The following is a 20,761-nucleotide window of genomic DNA, read 5'->3' as shown; positions in this document are numbered from 1 at the left end:
TCCAGTTTTGGTGAGTCTGTGTGAATTGTAGCCTCAGTTTCCTGTTCTTTGCTGACAGGAGCGGCACCCGGTGTGGTCTTCTGCTGCTGTAGCCCATCCGCCTTAAGGTTGGGCGTGTTGTGTGTTCAGAGATGCTCTTCTCTTGGTTGTAACGAGTACTTATTTGAGTTACTGTTACCTTTCTATCAGCTGGAACCAGTCTGGCCATTCTCCTCTGACTTCTGGCATCAACAAGGCATTTGCACCCACAGAACTGTCGCTCACTGGATATTTTCTATTTTTCAGACCATTCTCTGTAAACCCTAGAGATGATTTTGAGTGAAAATCTCAGTAGATCATCAGTTAGTTTGAACTACAGCAGATCGTCTTGACCATGTCTACATGCCTTAATGCATTGAGTTGCTGCCATGTGATTGGCCGATTAGAAATTTGTGTTAATGAGCAGTTGGACAGGTGTACCTAATAAAGTGGCCAGTAATTGTATGTGTGTGTGTGTGTATGTGTATATATATATATATATATATATATATATATATATATATATGACCATTGGGCTATTGATCACCTCCCTGACTAAAGCCCTTCTCCCCTGATCACTCGGCTTAAATGGCCGGCCGGCTCTAGGAAGACTCCTGGTGGTTCCAAACATCTTCCACTTACGATTGATGGAGGCCGCTGTGCTCACAGGAACTTTCAGAGCAGCAGAAATGGTTCTGTAACCTTCCCCAGTCTAGCGCCTTGAGACAATCCTGTCTCGGAGATCTACAGACAATTCCTTTGTCTTCATGCTTGGTTTGTGCTTTGACATGCACCATTAACCCTGGGACCTTATATAGACAGGTGTCTTTTCAATTTAGAGTGCACAGCGAAGGCTGTGAATACTGATGTACATGTGATTTTTCAGGTTTCTTATTTTTAATAAGTTTGCAACAATTTCTAAAACTGTTCATTCACATTGTCATTATGGAGTATTGTGTGTAGAATGTTGAGGAAATAAATTAATTAAATCCATATTGGAATAAGGCTGTAACATTAAAAAAAAAATGTGGAAAAAGTGCAACGCTATGAATACTTTCCGGATGCACTTTAAATAAATAAAATAAATCATAATTAACAATAGGCGATGCAGTGGCGCAGTAGGTAGTGCTGTCACCTCACAGCAAGAAGGTCGCTGGTTCGAACCTCGGCTCAGTTGGTGTTTCTGTGAGGAGTTTGCATGTTCTCCCTGCCTTCGCGTGGGTTTCCTCCCACAGTCCAAAGACATGTGGTACAGGTGAATTGGGTAGGCTAAATTGTCCGTATTGTTTAAAGTACACATTAAATCAAAACTAACCACACTTATTTTGTTAGCTCATATTGCTAGTTTTGTGGTGAACATTTCATCTGTGCATGTCATTAGGGAAGAAACAATAGTTCCTGTTTGTTTTCAGTTAAATTCTCAGATTAAGGGCTCTATTTTGACGGTTCATGCGCAGAGCGCAGGGCGCAAACGCTTTCAGGGTGTGTCAAAATCCACTTTTGCTAATATAAGGATGGAAAAATCCGCTTTGCGCCGTGGCGCATGGTCTAAAAGGGTTGAGTTTATTTTCTTAATGAGTTATAGGTGTGTTTTGAGAATAAACCAATCAGAGTCTCATCTCCCATTCCCTTTAAGAGCCAGTTGCATCGCCCCATGGTGCATTTGCTATTTACATGATGTAAAGTAAGTGTAAGTGTACAAACTGAGCATTATTAAATTATAATTATTAATTATATTAAAGTTAATATAATTATTAACTTTTACTTTCACTCTCGTTAATAGGAAAACCTTATACACACAGACATCAATTAACCTATAAATAGTTAATTTTGTTTGTTAAGCGCAAAGATTTGTTTCAAAACTATTTCTAAATTCAGTTCTAATTTCCAGCAAACGAATAAATGAACAATAATAATGAAGTGTGCTCAAAAACCTGAGTTATATCCTAAAACACATGCTGTGCCCCTTATGGTCTAAAACCTGACAGGTGGACAAATATAAGCTTGTTTTCAATAAAACAAATATAAATATGGATATAATAAATAATACTGCTAATAATAATAACATTATACAAAAGCTTATACCTTATATAGACAGGTGTCTTTTCAATTTAGAGTGCACAGCGAAGGCTGTGAATACTGATGTACATGTGATTTTTCAGGTTTCTTATTTTTAATAAGTTTGCAACAATTTCTAAAACTGTTCATTCACATTGTCATTATGGAGTATTGTGTGTACAATGTTGAAAAAATAAATTAATTAAATCCATATTGGAATAAGGCTGTAACATAAAAAAAAATGTGGAAAAAGTGAAACGCTATGAATACTTTCCGGATGCACTTTAAATAAATAAAATAAATCATAATTAACAATAGGCGATGCAGTGGCGCAGTAGGTAGTGCTGTCGCCTCACCGCAAGAAGGTCGCTGGTTCGAACCTCGGCTCAGTTGGTGTTTCTGTGAGGAGTTTGCATGTTCTCCCTGCCTTCGCGTGGGTTTCCTCCCACAGTCCAAAGACATATGGTACAGGTGAATTGGGTAGGCTAAATTGTCCGTAGTGTGTGAATGTGTGTGTGGATGTTTCCCAGAGATGGGTTGCGGCTGGAAGGGCATCCGCTGCGTAAAAACTTGCTGGATAAATTGGTGGTTCATTCCGCTGTGGTGACCCGGATTAATAAAAGGACTAAGCCGACAAGAAAATGAATGAATGAATAATCAACAATAAAAAACACATGCAAATGATAAATTATAAACCAGATTATTAATATTGTGAACGATCTCATTGCAATACTGATATATTGAGCAGCCCTATACTCCTGATAATGGAAAAACAAGGCATAATAGTTTTTTCCCAAAAGTAGACAACTCGTGCACCTATGCCTCCCTGATTCACAGTGCGTCGAGGGAGTTTGAGGAAATTAACTCAGGAAATTAGACTGTCTGGGGGGCAAATTCAGCAGATTGTTTTGTTATTCACCAGAGAGCGGGAAAAACTGGGTGGAAGGAGATCGCACAGAAGAGAAGACAGAAAAAAAAATCCCACTTTGTATCGTCCTACACGTCCACAAGGAGCAAAAAGAGTCTGTGAAGTTTGTTCGCGGCAGTGGTGTTGCTTTTATAAACGCTAAAAGATTAGCCCGATTGCATTGAGATAACAGCCCCGAGACATTCTGCACTCTCAGCTGCGTTCCCGATCTAAGACTCTGTTCGCTGCGTCGTTTCCACTGTGTCAGCTCCTCCCCGAGAGTGACCAGAGAGCAGCGTTTTCCTTCAACCTTCAATTCAAACTTGGCCCATTACAGCCAGACTACAAAAGCACTTTCCTTGCACTCAGGGGCTCGCACCAGTGAGTGGGGGATATTTCCAATCACTCCGCTGTCAATCTGAGTGTCAGGTAAACACAGGCTGGCAAGACGGAGCCTTTAGAAAGGCCCACATCTGCGGCTCTCGCTCTCCTACCTTACCTTGCGCCGGCTTATCCGCAATCTGGCGCACAAAGACACCCACACTCAAATGGAAAGGCATCGAAACGCAGCTGTTGTACAATGGTACGCCCCGGTATCTTATCTCACATCTTTAGATTGAAGTACTACACAATAAGTTAATTGCTTTGAGATTTCAGCTGATGTATGTGTGTGTGTGTGAATGTGATTTCATGGCAAGGGGACAAATTGGCTTGCAAACCCGGCAACACAGTCTTGATTGTCGAAACAAGCTGGAACACAGAGCGTTGAGTATGTGTGTATTGATTGACTTGGTTCCGGATGGCATGGGAATGGGTGTTTGTTTGGTTATACTTGGACACAACTATTATAAAGGGCGGCACAGTGGCTCAGTGGTTAATAATAATAATAGGTTAGAAACATATGTTCAGGCACAGTCCTAAGACATGGGGTGTAGGTGAATTGGGAAAACAAAATATGACCCATTATGAAGTCTTAATACACGCTGCAGAATTTAAAGTACACATTAAATCAAAACTAACTACACTTATTTTGTTAGCTCATATTGCTAGTTTTGTGGTGAACATTTCATCTGTGCATGTCACTAGGAAAGAAACAGTAGTTTGCCCTTGTAATCTACAATTGAAATCTGAAAATGCACTTTCTGTTTGTTTTTAGGTAAATTCTCAGATTAAGGGCTCTTTTTTGACGGTTCATGCGCAGAGCGCAGGGCGCAAATGCATTCAGGGCATGTCAGAATCCACTTTTGCTAATATAAGGACGGATAAATCCGCTTTCCGCCGTGGCGCATGGTCTAAAAGGGTTGAGCTTATTTTCTTAATGAGTTATAGGTGTGTTTTGAGAATAAACCAATCAGAGTCTCATCTCCCATTCCCTTTAAAGTCAGTAGCGTCGCGCCATGGTGCATTTGCTTTTTACATGACGTAAAGTAAGTGTAAGTGTACAAACTGAGCATTATTAAATTATAATTATCAATTATATTAAAGTTAATATAATTATTAACTTTTACTTTCACTCTCGTTAATAGGAAAACCTTATACGCACAGACATCAATTAACCTATAAATAGTTAATTTCGTTTGTTAAGCGCAAAGATTTGTTTCAAAACTATTTCTAAATTCAGTTGTAATTTCCAGCAAAAGAATAAATGAACAATAATAATGAAGTGTGCTCAAAAACCTGAGTTATATCCTAAAACACATGCTGTGCTCCATACGGTCTAAAACCTGACAGGTGGACAAATCTAAGCTTGTTTTTAATAAAACAAATATAAATATGGATATAATAAATAATACTGCTAATAATAATAACATTATACAAAAGCAAATTGTTATGAATGAACTGAAAAAGCCTCCGGAGATGAAGAAGGCATGAAGGCAGTGCTTTTTATATTTATGTAGGCTAGAAAATAATATGTTTTGTAATATTTTAATCCTTTATATTTATATTCTATATATCCTTATTATATCCTATATATATATGCTTAATATTTAAATTCTTTTTCATAATGTAAAGATATTTGCGTATTGCTCTACATCTTGTGTGTATTAGGCAGTGTGTAAGTGAGGCGCAAAACTAACGTGCTCTGCGCTGGACTATACACCGGCTTTGTTCTGGTCTATTAAAAATAGTTTCTCAAAATAGCAACGTGCCAGCAATACACCTCAACATGCCTCCTTTTTAGACCAGAACGCCTATGGGCGCACATATGAGCGCAAATGCATTTGCTATTTAAACAGCGTGGCGGAAAACGTCAAAACGAATCTTGCGCCGAGCTGAAACTAGCAAACAACAATTGCGTCACGCCTTGCGCCACATTGCGCCGGGTGTATGATAGGGCCCTAGATCTGTCTGAGGTATTGGGCGGGGCTAACATACTTAACCACGCCCCCTCCAACTGTCAGTGCTATGACAGCAAACAGAAATAGTGAGCAGGAGGAGTCTGTTTACGCTGTAATAACACTCCCCAAACCCTTTTCTAAATATTTCCAAATGAAATGCCTACTATAAACAAGCCACGTCCACGCTTTCTCATTTAATTTTCCGTTTCTCTAGGAACATCATCCAAATACGAAATAAAAAGGGTTGCATCTTCCGATTCATGCAGACTTTAAAAGATAATTGTAGGTTATAAATCATGGGTGCCCAAACTTTTTCGCATGAACGGCCAAAAACCAAATATCATTGAGAGCTGTGGGCTGAAGGCAAACAATCCAAACTATATTACATTAAAGTTGGCGTAGTTAATTTCCCATTTTTTTCCCCACAACATTTTACAATAAATAGAAAGCATCACTTTAAATCATATTAACTAATGCAGTATAACTTACTACAATAACAACATATCTAACAGTGGAATTCAATGCTGAATACACTAGTCAAGCAGAATCTGCCTTTGCCTTCATTTGCTCACTGCATCGTTTTCTATCCGTCAGCTGACAGGACGTACATTAAAGAAAAACCTGATTCGTTTAAAAACATTTAATTGAAACATTTCAATTCAGTTAGTTTTTTTTTTTTTTTGTAGCTTAACAATAAAACAAACAAAGTGTTACAGTAAATTAGAAATGACAGTCTCTTAAGCATCCCCATCATTCTCCCTCTCTTCTCAGATGGCATGGTGGGCATCAAAGCTACCAATTGGCCCGCTTTCGCCCACGGGCCCTAGTTTGGTCATCTCTGCTATAAATGAACTACGTATAGTATATCTTCCTTTGTGTTCAACAGACGAAAGAAACTCTAACAGGTTTTGAACAAATGGAGGATGAGAATTTTTTAAAGTAAACCATTCCTTTAACTATTCTGTAAGTCTTCACTTGAAAAGACTTGCCCTGAATGTTATAATATTTTACAGTCTAGTTTGCAAGCAATGTTTTGAGTTTGACTGCCTGTTATAAACTGATTTGAGCCCAAACAATATGGGAATGATGGGATTGTTGGTTTGGCTTTGCTACACGGCAAATCAAGTGGAGACTCAGCAATGAACTTCATACACATTGATCTTGTATGCATCATTAATTGCATAGTTTGGTTAATGATCTTATTGGATAAGAACATGCCATGACCATGTTCAACTACGTGTGGAAATAAAAATTTAGATAATCTAGTTCCAAATTAACGATTATAAGTATATACTAAGAAGATATATTCTTTGGGTTTTTAAACTGAGATTTCTTTCCAAACCCTAGCAGCCCAGTTGTGTGAGACACTGCCTTCCTGAGCATTGGAAGATTCATTTATTCATTCATTCATTCATTCATTCATTCATTCATTCATTCATTCATTCATTTTCATTCTGGCTTAGTCATTTATTAATTCAGGGTTGCCACGGGTCACCGCCAACTTATCCAGCATGTTTTTACACAGTGGATGCCCTTCCAGCCGCAACCCATCTCTGGGAGACTCTGATTAACAAGGTAAAACAATGTAAAAATGACTGATTAACAAGGTAAAGCAATGTAAAAATGACTGATTAACAAGGTAAAACAAGGTAAAATAACTGATTAACAAGGTAAAACAAGGTAAAATAACTGATTAACAAGGTAAAACAAGTTAAGAAATAACTAATTAACAAGGAAAACAAATTAAAACAAGGTAAAATAACTGATTAACAAAGTAAAACAAGGTTAAACAAAATAACTGATTAACAAGGTAAAACAAGGTACAAATAACTGATTAACAAGGTAAAACAAGGAGAAACTAGGTAAAATAATTAATTAACAAGGTGAAACAAGGTGAAATAACAGATTAACAAAGTAAAAATAACTGATTAACAAAGTAAAACAGGGTGAAACAAGGTAAAACAATTGATTAACAAGGTAAAACAACTGATTAACAAGGTAAACAAGGTTAAACAAGGCAAAATAACTGATTAACAAAGTTAAACAAGGTAAAATAACTGATTAACAAGGTAAAACAAATAAAACAAGGTAAAAAAACTGATTAACAAGGTAAAACAAGGTACAAATAACTGATTAACAAGGTAAAGCAAGGAGAAACAAAGTAAAATAATTGATTAACAAGGTGAAACAAGGTGAAAAAACAGATTAACAAAGTAAAAATAACTGATTAACAAAGTAAAACAGGGTGAAACAAGGTAAAACAATTGATTAACAAGGTAAAACAACTGATTAACAAGGTAAACAAGGTTAAACAAGGCAAAATAACTGATTAACAAAGTTAAACAAGGTAAAATAACTGATTAACAAGGTAAAACAAATAAAACAAGGTAAAAAAACTGATTAACAAAGTAAAACAAGGTCAAATAACTGATTAACAAGGTAAAACATGGTAACAATAACTGATTGCAAGGTAAAACAAGGTAAAACAATTGATTAACAAGGTAAAACTATGTAAAATAACTAATTAACAAGGTAAAACGTGGTAACAATAACTGATTGCAAGGTAAAACAAGGTAAAATAATTGATTAACAAGGTAAAACTATGTAAAATAACCGATTAACAAAGTAAAACAAAGGTAAATTAACTGATTAACAAAGTAAAACAAGGTTAAACAAAATAACTGATTAACAAGGTAAAACGAGGTAACAATAATTGATTACAAGGTAAAACAAGGTAAAATAAATGATTAACAAGGTAAAACAAGGTAAAAATAAATGATAAACAAGGTAAAACAAGGTGAAATGAGGTGAAATAACTGATTAACAAGGTAAAACAAGGTAACAATAACTGATTAACAAGGTAAAACAAGGTGAAACAAGATAAAATGACAGATTTTTTTTAATATAAATTATGTCCTACAACAAAACATGGTAAATGCTTATTTTCTGGGGTTATTATTTTTTGATGTGGAACAGAACCTCATTTATATTTATATATTCTGTATTTATTTATGTTTTAAGTGTCCAAAAAGTGACAGATGTCAAATTTGCGGAGACGTGTTAACAAGAAGCTGGATTTTGAACGTTAGCACTTTTGTGCGCGCATTAAAACATTTCACAACTTCAAAGCGAGGCGTAGGCTATAAATCCTGTTATTCATGACCTTTTCAGAAATCTGCATGTTTAGTTGTGGCGGGAGGAAAATCAGTCATTTTCCGGTATTTTGTAAAGCACATAGGTGAGGACGTGCTCTTCATCTGCTGGGGTGAAAATAGCCGGGCCTGCTTACCGCGTGAATATGAGTTGTTTCTGAAAGCGTCGTATTAACATATTGGCGGAGCCACTCGCTGTGGCCGATCGGCGGTGGAAGGGACCACGTGGAGTGAGTCTGCCCGGCTGGAGGCTCCCGGTGGCCTGCGTAAATGGATCCTCAATGGGGAAGCTTCAAAATGGCACCACAGGAAAGACTGCGGCCGGAATATCAAATGTGTCTCAATGACACACGAGAGAAGGCACCTCCATTCGGACACAGACAGAGACTTTACTGCGACTGCAACTTAGGCTCATGTTTGAAGAAAAATATGTCCATTAGGGTAAAATGTTGCTCTTTTCAAGCCTTTCCTCTAAACGTCTGCCTGCCTGTGAAGGAAAGAAAAAAAAAGAAAACAGCGCCTGTAGATGTAGTTATGAAGGAGGAAGCATTCACGCGAATTACCCCGCATTCATCCAGCTCTAACTTCTGTACAATACATCTGCAAACGGAGCTGCTGGTTTCTTTAGGATAAAGTGGTCTATAGTTGATGAGCTGAAATGCAGGAAATCATGGGGAAATGTGTAGTGCATATACTGGCTTATTATAATTCAGCTATATTATACATTGGCATGATGTACAAAAGACAATGTGCAGTCTTTCGAAATAGTGTATTGGTTTTTATAGTTCATTTGGATAACAGCATCGACAGCAGATTGATATTGTAATATCTTACTTTTTATTTTTACCCAACTCAGATTGGCAATCATACTTAGACTCCATTTATGATATAGCAATGTAATAAATATATTTAATAATAAGTTATTGTGCGTTAATTATTAAGGGTGTCATGATCCTCCAAATCCTCGATTCGATTACATTTTTGATTCAAAAGTCACGGTTCGATTCGATTTTCGATTATGAATAATTAATTAATTAATGACCAATTAATTATTTGTAGCCTACCGTTTAAACTACCTGACCTGCATGGTCTTTGTTTTACCCATAAACAAATCATACAGTAAATGAATAAAGGCAAGATACACACATAACTACCACCTGTCAATCACTTTTTCTGCGGGACTCGTGAATAGGCAGTGATCCGTGTCGTTATAATGGCGTCGGTAAAAAAGACGCTCAACCAACAGGAACCAGCCAACAGTATCTGAGGTGTTCGCTAAAATGACTAAGTACAAGTGAAAAGATTGAAGCAGTCCTCTGACTGCCTGGACCTGCTGACTCGAGCGCATGGCTGTGTGTGCGTCTGTGGTCATGTGATGTGCGTTTTCTGTTTTCGTTTTCGGTAGTGAGGAAAGAGGTTGCTCAGAAATGCTACACGCCGCTGTGGATGTCAAATCGTTGTCGTTGTAAAATGCCATTTAAAAACAAAGACAGTGTAAACAGGGCCTGAGTGTGTACTTTTCGCGAGCGGATTTGCAATGGGGGCGGGGCGGAGGATCGCGATGCAGGTGTTGTCTATCGGACGAATCCGTACATACCAGAGCTTGCAAAACTGTGTTGTTTTTTTTTGTCGACAACACGAACGTTGTCAACATAACTCACTGGAAATCCAAAATGGGTTAAAGCTCTGTCGACGGGTCTCCTGCGTCTGCCGTTAGTTCAACAAGTGTGTTTTTTTCCCGCTCGGCAAGCCAAGCTGACGTGACATGGGGGCGTGGCAGCATCGACGATTCTATTTTTTGATTCGATAATCGAAATTGAGCATAAATTTCGATCGATTTAAAATGGAAATCGTGACACCCTTATTAATTATTCATGTTTGGTCATACAAGGGTTTATTTGATAGAAATTTAAGAATTAAAAGCAGCAAATGAGAAGTTTGTTGAGCTAATGTGAGAAATAAATATGTCACTGGGGCTTTTTTGTTTCTATCAAACCACATATACATATACATACACATATAATACTTAAAAATACATATTTAAGCCTAATATGTACAAATGTGTCCGCTTGTTAAGTGTGACGTCACGTGAAGCGGCTTACGGGTCCAAGCACTCTATTCAACTGTATGGGGAGACTCATGAAATGGTAATAATAAACGTTTACAGAGCGATTTAATACTTTCGAAAATCACGATCGCAATATATATGTCAATGCTTAATATCCAATTGCTAGAAAGTGATTCTTTTTTTTACAAATTGTAAAAATGTTGGTATTTGTTATGCAGCAAGCCCAGAGATTGTTGTGTACACTATGACTTTATATAAAATTAACTTTAATGTGTGATATGAATAAAAAGTGATCATGAACGAGTGATTTCTCAACTCAAATGAATGGAAACAGTATTACATACGTCACCACTTAACAAGCGCATAATCAGGCACGTGCACACATAGGGCTCACCCTGTGCAGTGCACATGCCCTTTTTAGTTTTGGATAGAAAGAGCCCTTCCAAAATGATTTGAAGTGCCCCAGCGACACAATCCCCCTGCCATTCAGTGCGCTCGTAACATCCAATCCCCCCCCCCCCCCTTCATTTCGCGCGCGACATCGCCACCCCCCCCCAAAAAAAATTTTTATCCTGCACATGCCCCTTTGACAGTCTCTGCACAGGGTTGCTTATAATAACTTACAAGGTATAAAAGTGAACTTTTAAGGTGAATTAAGTTTAATTTACAAACAAATCACTGTCAAATTTAATAACTAAAACAGTGAATTAGGGTAACTATACATAAAAAAATACTGTTCAATTTACAATAACTTACAGTAATTTTGATTGCCTGTTAGAATGTATATTTACAAGAGCACTGAAAAAATACAGTAATTACAACTGTAATGTATTTGTACAGTTAATTAGTTTAAAACTAAAAATGTACTGTACAATTTACAGTAACTCACTGCCAATTTTGATTGTAAATTTACAAGACTGTAAATTTACAAAGAGCATACTGGCAACGGAATTATTAATTACAAACGCAGTATTTTTACAGTTAACTACACACTAAAAGTGTTCTGTATAATTTACGGTAACTTACTAGCAACTTTTTTTTGCCGTTTAGTCTAAATTCACAAGAGCACTGAAACAATAATTACAACTGTAAAGTATTTTTATAGGTAATTAGCTTAAAACTAAAAACGTAATGTAGATTTACAGTAACTGAGTGGTAAATATGATGACAGTTAGACTGTACATTAACAAAGAGCACTGTAAATTAAAAATGACAAACACAGCATTTTCACAGTTAATTAAGTTAACTACACACTAAAATCTACTATACAATTTAAACTAACATACCAGCAATTGTGTTTGCCTGTTGGACTAAATGTACAAGAGCACTTTAAATTTAAAATGACAACTGTGCAGAATTTTTTTTTTTACAGTTAATTAAGTTAACTACACAAAGTACTGTAAAATTTACAGTAACTTACAATTTTGTCTGCCTGTTAGAGCACTGTAAATTATTAATTACAAATGCAGTATTTTTACAGTTAACTACACACTAAAAGTGTACTGTATAATTTACGGTAACTTACTAGAATATTTTTTGCCTTTTAGTCTAAATTTACAAGAGCACTGAAACAATAATTACAACTGTACAGTATTTTACAGGTAATTAGATTAATTACACACACAAATTGCACTGTATATTTTACAGTAATTAGTTAGACTGTACATTTACAAGAGCACTGTAAATTGATAAGTACAAATGCTGCATTTTTACAGTTAATTAAGTTAACTACACACTAAAATCTACTATAAAATTTACAGTAACTTATTGGCAATTTTGGTTGCCTGTTAAATTGTAAATTTACAAGAACACTAAATTAATAGCTATGATTGTGCAGTATTGTAAAGAAAATTAGGTTAACTACACACAAAAAGTACTGTAAATCTTACAGTAAATTACTGACAATTTAGTTTGCTTGTTAGACTAAATTTACAAGAGCACTGGTATTAATAATTATAATTGGTGCATTTTTACAGTTAATTATGTTAACAACACACTAAGATGTAGTGTAAAATTTACAATAACGTACTGGCAATTTTGGTTGCCTGTTAGACTAAATTTACAAGAGCACTGGAAAAATAACAATGACAACTTTACAGTATTTTTACAGTTAATTATGTTAACTACAAAAAAGTACTGTTAAATCTACAGTAATTTACTGCCAATTCTAGTTGCCTGTTAAACTGTAAATTTACAAGAACACTGAAACAATGATTGCAACTTTACTATATTTATACACGTAATTGGGTTAAATACACACAAAATGTACTGTATATTTTACAGTAATTAATTAGACTGTTAGACTGTACATTTACAAGAGCACTGTAAATTAATAAATACAAATGCAGTACTTTTACAGTTAATTAGGTTAACCACACACTAAAATCTACTGTAAAATTTATAGTAACCTATTGGCAATTTTGGTTGCCTGTTAGATTGTAAATTTACAAGAGCACTGTAAATTAACTGTGCCGTATTTTTATGGTTAATTAGTTTAAAACTAAAAATGTACAGTAAAACTTACAGTAACTTACAAGATATTTTGGTAGCCAATTAGACTATAAATTTACAAAAGCACTGAAAAATAATTATTAAACTGTACAGCATTTTACAATTAAACTACATAAAAAGTACTGTACAATTTACAGTAACTTACTGGCTATTTGGGTGGCCTGTTAGACTGTAAATTTAGAAGAGCACTGTAAATTAACAATTACAATTGTGCTTTATTTTTGCAGTTAGTAACTACATAATAAATGTACTGTAAATTTTACAGTAAATTAAAGTTATTTATAAGTACACTGAAAATTAATTTATACAACTGTTCTGATAATATACTGCACATTTATAATAATTTATTCACAGAGCACTTGTAAATTTACAGCCTAAACGGCAACCAAAATTCACAGTAAGTTACTGTAAAATGTTCCTCAAGATCATTTATCTTGTTTTATGGGAAAAAATTACTTAATTTTGGCTCATTTCTGAAAACAAAACAATATTTATAACTTGTTTAGAAAATTGTAGATTTCAGAATTGTTTATATTCAGACTTGACGCAAGATTAAAACTAATCTAAGTAAAAAAAGCATTTTTGGTAGGACATTTACATTCGCCATCATCTATATTATATAATCAAATGTGTTTTCCAGATTGGCGTCAACCATAGGTATTGTTTCCTCTTGAAATTGTCACGTTAATTTATGTGTTTATTCCTCTCCATTTAATGTAGGAGATTGTTTTGTGTTTTTCCTGAATGTTTTTGGGGTTAGCACTATACTGGTATGATTTATAGCGGCAGGATTTGGCCTTTCATGGGTGCAGTCTTTTATTCTGTCTGTCTTGCTTGGTGTGGTGCCATTGTGGTTTTTGCCTCCGGGCGGAGTGGCACCAGCTGATGGATGACTATGACAACATTTGTAGCGCAGACACCAAAAAAAAACCAGCCACTAATCGCTCTTTGATTTCTTCTAATCCTTCCTCTTCACAAATCTGTTACAATTAAAATCGAATGAAAGCAGCCCAGAAACGGAGAACACAACTGAAGTCTCTCTGATCTGTATTTTATCCACCAAAGTCAATCGAGTTTTTCGTTATTGGCCTCACATTCCAGACATCTTTGCGCAATGACATGCGGAGAGCAGTTTATTATTATGAACTACATATGCGGGCCCTTGGAAATAACTTTATTATTGTTCCAGAAATGTTAGTGTCACTGTATGCAAAACAAAACATTGTAGCCAAGCCACAGAAAACAACTTGTCGTTCCTGGCTCATTTGGGTCTGACAAACAGGCCTCAATAATGGGTTTCAGCTTTGGCCAGCGCAAGCAGAACTCAACCCTGGGAGTGAGAGACGAAACCCAACCTCTACTTATCTCCCTGTGAACTTCTTAATGGGAGAAACCTCAGTGGCCGCTGCAAAAAAAATAAAAAAATAAAAAATACAGCAAAGAGGTCGGTCCAAAGAGGCCAAAAATGTTCCTGTCGGCATCTCTTTCTTTCTGCCACACTGCAAAAAATGGTTTACAACAAGGGTGTATTAGCTAACAGTAGTTATTACACGGCTGTTTGGAATACTCGATTCTGATTGGTCCGTTGACACAATCTAAAGTATGTTATTCCCAGATAACAACCGCTAAATAACACAGGCTCATCCGGGAACTTTTGAAACACCTTGAACGTTAGTGAATATATTCCCATCCATAATCTCACATCCACATTCATATGGTTCTGCTTGTCTGTCATGTTTTTGACTGTTTGGTGCCTGTAAATAAATAATATGTAGGTTAGTCTACGCATCATTCATCCAGTTTCGTTTATGTCAGCGGTGCATTTTTTGACTGTTTGACGCCATCGTGTGATTAAATAATGCTCAGGTTAGTGTATAATCCATTCAGCTGTTTTCGTATCTGTCAGTGTTGCGTTCTTGGACTGTTTGGCGCCATCTTGTGACTGTATAAAGCACAGATTAGTGTATAATCCATTCAGCCAGATTTGATTCTGTCAGCTTTGTGTTTTTGACAGTTTGGCGCCCTCTTGTGACTTAATAATGCACAGGTTAGCATATAATCCATTCAGCCAGTTTTGTTTCTGTTAGCGTTGCTTTTTCTGACTGTTAGGCGTCATCTTGTGACTGAATAATGCACAGGTTAGAGTATACTCAGTCAGTTTCGTTTCCGTCAGCTTTGCGTTTTTGACTGTTTGGCGCCATCTTGTGACTTAATAATGCGCAGGTTAGTGTATACTCCTCCCAGCCAGTTTCGTTTCTGTTAGTGTTGCGTTTTTTGACTGTTTGGCGCCATTTTGTGTCTGAATAATGTGCAGGTTAGTGTATACTCCATCAGCTGTTTTCATTTCTGTCAGCGTTGCGTTTTTTATAACTGCTTGGCGCCTTCTTGTGACTGAGTAATGCACAGGTTGGTGTATGATACATTCAGTCGTTTCTGTCAGTGTTGTGTTTTTTGTCTGTTTGGTGCCATCTTGTGTCCGAACAATGCGCAGGTAGGTGTGTACTCCAGCTGTTTTTGTTTCTGTCAACTTTGTGTTTTCTGACTGTTTGTCTCCATCTTGTGACTGAATAATGCTCAGGTTAGTATATACTCCATCAGCTGTTTTCGTTAGTGTCAGCTTTGAATTTTTAACTGTTTAGCGCCATCTTGTGTCTGAATGATGCTCAGGTTAGTGTGTACTCCATCAACTGTTTTTGTTTCTGTCATACTCTGGCTACATATTTCGCGCTCTCCAGAAAAGTATACAGGGGGTACGTTTTCACAATGTTGCTAAAATTAGTACTTGTTACTGAAGAAAAATAAGTGTTGATGAGCATGTTTTATGGGCATGAAACTTATTAAAAACTAGTTATTACAGCTAAAATAAAGTTTTTAAATACATTGCTGGTCTTACAGTGTAAAAAATAATATTACAAAAGCCATTACAACAAAAGCTTTTATGCCACTTTTAGTTATTTTAATAAGTTAACTGTGTTTCAATCATTTTTTTTCAAGTTTAATATTTAATATATAAAATATTTAAATACTTAATATTTTTAGTCGGTTTGGCTAATGTAAGTTGAGATGACTAGAAAAAACAATTTGATTCTAAGAATAATTTGAACAAAAAAAATTAAGGCAGCAAGATTTTTTTTAGTCTCTGATCGTAATAAAGCCACAAAACTTTCAACTTGGCTAAGTGGCTCAGTGGTTAGCACTGTCACCTCACAGCAAGAAAGTCGCTGGTTCAAGCCTCGGTTGGGTCAGTTGGCGTTTCTGTGTGGAGTTTGCATGTTCTCCCCATGTTGGTGTGGCTTTTCCTCTGGTTTCCCCCACAGTCTAAACACATGCGCTAAAGGTGAATTGAATGAGCTAAGTAGTGTGTGTGTGTGAATAAGTGTGTATGGGTGTTTCCCAGTACTAGGTTGCATCTGGAAGGACATCCACTGCATAAAACATATGCCAGAATAGTTGGCGGTTCATACCGCTGTGGTGACCTCTGAAATACAGAGTAAGCTGAAAGGAAATGAATCACAATAATCTTACACAATCTGATATTGCTTAATCATATTCCTAGAACAACATCAATCAATTTTCTGTAGCATAACGAGGGTTTGAAAATATAAATTGTGATCGTACAGAACTTTAGGCGTTCAGGATGAACAAAGATTAAAAAATAAACTCAGCTCAAACCTATCAATCATATTTCTAAAAATCCTCTTCCCCTAAGAAATAAAAAGGGGAGGGATCATACCATAAATTGCCAAAATCACAAAGAAACGCGAGCGTGTGTGTGTGTGTGTGTATGTTTTCTCAGGATGGAAATCAGCTACGGAAAATCAGTATGCATGGTTTCCCAGTGTTCCCGTGGAGCGAGCCAAAATATCCCTCTCTATGACCTACAATCAAAACATGTAAAGTACTACAATTTAAAATATTCTGTCATCTCGCTCTCCGTTTTTTATCATACACATCTTCTATTCAATCTCGCCCTGAAGTACGGAGACAGTAATACAGAAGCCGTTTTGTTTTCCCATATCTGAGAGTGCAATTTCAAGCCAGGAATACTATACTACACTGCATCAGCCGCGCGGACTTTGTCTCGTAAATATGAGAAAGATGACAATTTATGCAGTGTGTGTGTGCGCGACTGCCGATTGTGTGTGTTTTTTCCAGGTTCCTGCAGAGAATGTGATCACAGCGTCGAGTCATTACCATTCCATTACACACATACTGTAGGGAAGAGTGCATGGGGTAAGATGCGCCAGTTGTTCTCTAGGTAATTCGAAATGATATAGAGGTAGACTATACTTTATGATGCTTCTTATCAAGCGAAATTAAAAGATTGATTCTATCATGAACTGTACCTATAGATATTAATATTGAAATATCTAGAACATTCATTTTTCTACGGCTTAGTCTTTATTTCAGAGGTTGCCACATGCAGTGTAATCACCGCCAACTATTCCAGCATATGTTTTACTCAGGAGATGCCTATCCAGCTGCAACCCAGTACCCAGTATTGGGAAACACCCATACACACCCATTCACACACACACACACACACACTACGGAAAATGTAGCTTACCCAATTCCCCTATAGCCAACACAGGCTCATTCTGAAAACGTAGTCTCATGGAGGTTTCTGGAGAGCGCGAATTATGTAGCCTGAGATATGTATTGGCTGCATTTCATTTTTTAAGCGAATGCTACGGGGTGGTATGGCTCCGCTCCTCTTCGCGCTTACTGGACGACCACTTACCTCTGTGTGGAGGGCTTTCCCACCGCAACTAATTCGTCCAGTTAGCTCGTCGTGTACGTCGGCGGACTTGAGATGCAGATAGGAGTTGACCACGATATTGACGACCGGGTTCGACTCCGGGGAAGAGCGCTTCCAGATATCAGGTAAGACAAAAACAGAATCCAAAAAATAAAGTGAACGAGTGAACAACAGGGTGAGGATGTGGTAAATTCAGAAAACGTGGTAAAAATCAGGGGCTTTTCTTTTTCTGGACGGCTTTTGTAAATCGTTGATTGGGTTTAGGGAAGTAAGTGGGTGGGCAGGTCAATCGGTAAAAATGGTTGGATTTAGGGAAGGTGGAGGGTGGATTAGTTGATCGGCCGGTCGCCCAGTCAATCATTCAGTCATTTAGTCTGTCAACAGCGACCTCTGGTGGGTTTACGCGAAAACATCGCGGGCGAGAACGGCACTCGCGAGAGACATTTGAGATACGGAAAAATGCAGAAAGTGTCCTCTCGTGGATTCGCAAAAACAAAAACTGCAAAAATACATACCACCCAGCACGAATTTCGCACATACCTGCCGACACTTCTGTTTTTCCTGGGAGTCTCCCGTTTTTCAGACCCATCTCCCATATCGTTCTGTCCACACCCCCCCTGCTCCTCAGCTTTTTGGTACAGTCCGGCCTAAAACCTGGTGCATGTTTGTGCACTATACCCAACGTGCACCAACCCCCACCAGCCCCACCCCCCTTCTTCAGTTCGCACCAACTCGTGCACCCCCAAAATGCTTTTGAAATCCAATTGCTCTTAAGAATTGTTAGGCCGCATTAATTAGGGAAAGCGGAGCTGGGAACACTTCCCAAAAGACATTATAATTTGAACGGCATCTTATGTTTTTCATCATCCTGAGGTCTCCATAATCCTGGACCAGGCCGTTTCCTGAGCAGATGCTGTGGTGTTCATGAGGAGTGGAGAGCATGAGACTGATTCCTGAAAGATCCAGTGACAAACAAGTCTCCGCATTGATCTTGTGGGCCAGCCTGAACGCCTTGTGACCTTCTCACACCAGTAGCTTCTCCATGATGGACGTCCAGCTTTCTCCAGCCTCCAACACTTAGACTGCAGTTCTCCACAAAAAGTTTGGCCGGAGGAGAAATGGTCGTGCACAACTGAGCCTGGTTTCTCTCGAGGTATTTTCTTTCACTTTTGTCAATTTGTAAAGTTTGTTTCTTGCCACTGTCGCCGCTGGCTTGCTTGATTTGGGACTTGTGGAGCTGCGCATGGATATATTTGCTCTTCAGTGTTTGGCCCTTAAGCAGTGAAAATGAAACCACAATGAACTGAACTACACTGATTTCATCTCTAAACACTCTACAGACAGAGTTTCAATTGCCTAGAACTTCTATGTTAAGCTGCTTTGGCAGTGGATTTGTAAAAACAAAAACACACATAGCCCAGGGTACATGTTTCTTGGTTCTCAAAAATGTAGCCCTGGGCACATATCTCCAATAAGCCTGAGTTGAAAAATATTATTTCAATATTGAGTTATGACAACACAACGTTTTTTTTTGAGTGATGCCTAAGAACAAAGAGGTCCCTGGTTTGAGTTCTGGCCAATCCATGAAGTCTTTCTGTATGTAATTTCCTCAAGGTAATCAGTTCTCGTAATCAACATGTTTGATGCTGGAGAAATGGGCAAGAATTATGAGCTGACATGAGCCAAATTGTTTTGGCAAGACAGCTGGGTCACAGCATATCTGAAATAGCAAGGCTTGCGAGTTATTCTCAGTCAGCGGTGGTTAGAATTTACCAACAGCTGCCAGAAGAGGGACAAACCATAAACCAGGAACAGAGTGTTTGGTGCCCAATGCTCACTGACACTGATGAAGGATATACTGTATACAGGTAACATCAAAATTATTCACTCTCCTTTTTTCTTTTTAAATATTTCCCAAAGGATGTTTAATAGTGCAAGGAAATTTTCACAGTATTTCTTATATTATTTTTTTTCTGGGAAAAAGTGTTTTATTTCAGCTAGAATAAAAGCAGCTTTTAATTGTTTAAAATCATTTTAAGGTCAATATTATTAGCCTCTTTCAGCTATATTTGTTTTCAATTGTCTACAGAACAAACCACTGACTTGCCTAATTAACCTAGTTAAGCAATTAAATGTCACTCTAAGTTGAATACTAGAGTCTGGAAAAATATCTTGTCAAATATTATTTACTGTCATCATGACAAAGATAAAGGAAATCAGTGATTAAAATGAGTTATTAAGACTCTCATGTTTAGAAATGTATTGAAAAATATTCTTTCTGTCAAACAGAAATCGGGGAAAGAAATGTACAGTAGGGCTAATAATTCTGACCTCAACTGTATATAGTGTATTTATGTCACCCTGAATGGATAATCAAACAATATCCCAGCTATATTTTATTTTGATAAAGTTATTTGAAACACTGATGTAGATGTAAACAGCGAAAGTCAGTCCAAGGCACTCAAAAAATGTGGAAAAAAAATCTACTAAAAAGCCTTTATTGACGTGGCTATTTTTCAAAACTGCATCTACGCATTTCGGCAAATACTTACCTTCATCAGGGTAAGCCTGGTAAGTCAGTTCTCACTGTCTTTCTAAAGAGTTTTATTCACAATAACAGCATCACAACGATGAATATTCTGTTTCTTCCCACCTCAAACAAACAAAATAAAAAGAAAATAAAAGTTAATCTAAGTCCGTTTCCTTAAACACAAGCAAGATCTGCCATTGGAGTAAGAGAAATAACCTTATTTCAAACCTGAAATAACCCATATTCACTTAAAAAAACTCACTTTATTTGACTTACGTAAAAAAAAAAACATAAGTTTTTACTTGTTCTAGAAAATGCTTTTTGATTAAATTTTTTTAGACATTTGGACTAGAAACAAGACAAAAGTAAGAACAGTATTTATAGTCGATTATAGCACTGAGATGCAAAAAAACGAAGTT

The 20,761-nt window shown here is 37.0% G+C and overlaps 1 long non-coding RNA gene across 1 annotated transcript; it reads left to right on the top strand.

Moving 5' to 3' along the window:
* The first annotated feature begins 10,822 nt into the window (after positions 1–10,822).
* Positions 10,823–12,918, top strand: LOC147835205 (uncharacterized). The gene is made up of 3 exons (XR_015500151.1): positions 10,823–11,039; positions 11,321–11,445; positions 11,714–12,918. It is a non-coding gene; the product is annotated as an uncharacterized LOC147835205 (long non-coding RNA).
* The last annotated feature ends 7,843 nt before the right edge of the window (positions 12,919–20,761 follow it).

The sequence above is a fragment of the Danio rerio genome, chromosome 9 (genome assembly GCF_052040795.2).
Source record: "Danio rerio strain M-AB ecotype USA chromosome 9, GRCz13ab, whole genome shotgun sequence".
Classification (NCBI taxonomy): domain Eukaryota; kingdom Metazoa; phylum Chordata; class Actinopteri; order Cypriniformes; family Danionidae; genus Danio; species Danio rerio.
This window is presented reverse-complemented; position numbering and strand designations above follow the sequence as displayed.